Source organism: Larimichthys crocea, unplaced genomic scaffold, assembly GCF_000972845.2.
Source record: "Larimichthys crocea isolate SSNF unplaced genomic scaffold, L_crocea_2.0 scaffold16966, whole genome shotgun sequence".
In the NCBI taxonomy this organism is placed as follows: Eukaryota; Metazoa; Chordata; class Actinopteri; family Sciaenidae; genus Larimichthys; species Larimichthys crocea.
In genome coordinates, this window is record NW_020852307.1 from 284 (window position 1) to 2,024 (window position 1,741).

The window sequence follows — 1,741 nt, forward strand, 5'->3', positions numbered from 1 at the left end:
TTTTCCATGACATCTTTAATATTATGACTCAAAGTGACTCTGTGATACATTCAGGAGTGCAGAATTATTTTTACTATTCTGCTTAAATAATGAAATACATTACTGCATTATAACAATGTGTAAAGCATGCAGAGGATATCACAAAGGGAAATAATAACCACTGAGAGAAGTAGGAGGGAAATAAGCAAAACCTGTGGGATGACCATAAATGCTGTTTGATGAGTTTCACATCCACACGAGTGTTTTTAAGTTTCTTTACTGACTCATTGGTGACGAGACGCAAGTCAGCAAAACGTGTTGTGATTGATTTGAAGTGAAAAGAGAAGAGGAGGGCTGGTGATTTCAGTACAAACAGCTTCTGTCCTCGTCGGTCCACGGTTCATCTCTCCAGCTCTAATACTGCTGCTGCCGTCAGTGAGTTACACTTCATGTCCTACTTTTAGAGTTTAAAATGAAAACAAGTCTTTATTTTTTCTTCTTTTACAATCCTTTTAAATCAGTGTTTTACATATGTGACTGCAGGCTGACGGTCAGACTCGGCGGGTTACAGGCAAGAAGAAGGATGACTTGTGTGAGTGCGCGGTGGATTCAAACCTGTGGTCGTTCCCGGCTGTGAAGTACGAGGCTGTGCTGCAGAAGGTCCAGTCCTGTGAAGTATCTCTGAACTCTCTGCAGGAACAGGTGAGAAATAAAGTCAACCGGCATCATTTTGCAGTGGTTATGGATACTTGAACCATGCATTTATATGTGATTCAGCAACTGTGAACTGTAATATCAGGACTCTTCACTTAACCTGCAAATGTGTGAAGGTACAGTCCCCAATGAAACTGAGACCATTTCAAAATGTCCTTTCAGGTGAACTTGTCCAGCCAGCGTCTCCCTGAGATGCAGGCTCTGGTTCAAAACCTGACGGCCAGGCTGGAGCCTCACCAGTACCTGCATGACCGAGGCCTGTACTCATCTTTGCCACTGCGCCTGCTGGTCGAAGAGCTCAGTCAGCTGGAGACAAACGTTGGTACCATCAACAGCCAGCTAAACAACGCCCAAACACAGAAACTCTCCAGAGAGGTACAGCCGAACATGCAAATTACTGTATTCCTACATGAGTAACATGAGCGTAAAGCAGATATGAAAGAAAGAAATCAAACTGAAATTTGAGTAGAATAAATTACGATAACATGAGTTATTTAAAATGTTCTGAAGTAAAATTTGGGTGGAAATTTATGTTAATCGTCTGCATACAATGCTGCAACTGTGTTTGCATGTGTGTGTGTGTGTGTGTGTGTGTGTGTGTGTTAGGTGGGTAAACTGCATACAGATGTGGACAGGATGAAAATGTCAGACACCATTAACCTGAAGACTATCAAAGAGAAACTTCGCTACCTGAAGAACAGCGCCGAGTCCTGCAAGTCGATCCCCAAACCCTACAGAGGTAAGAGTGTATTCACTGTGATATATATATAAAGAAAATGCAACTGAATAACTGAATAATCACATATTGTTGAACCATTAGATGGTTATATGGTGGAAACTGTCTTTAAAAATGTAGCCCCAGAATTTGAAATTCAACGCCTTCCATGCATCCTTTCTGCCTTGTTTTTGAAGTTTTTTGGGACTTATTCAAGATGAAATCTGGGTTAAAAAATGTAAAAGATTTAATCCATATAGCAAGAATCAAGTCTCACCCTGTTGATCCGCATTTTGTAATAACGGTGGATTTTGTAATAAACGTCCAAAATGT

The 1,741-nt window shown here is 40.8% G+C and overlaps 1 non-coding gene across 1 annotated transcript; it reads left to right on the forward strand.

Annotated features, from left to right (window-relative positions):
- The first annotated feature begins 511 nt into the window (after nt 1–511).
- Nucleotides 512–1,427, forward strand: LOC104938933 (uncharacterized). Its single transcript, XR_003461806.1, has 3 exons — nt 512–681; nt 856–1,068; nt 1,300–1,427. It is a non-coding gene; the product is annotated as an uncharacterized LOC104938933 (transcript).
- The last annotated feature ends 314 nt before the right edge of the window (nt 1,428–1,741 follow it).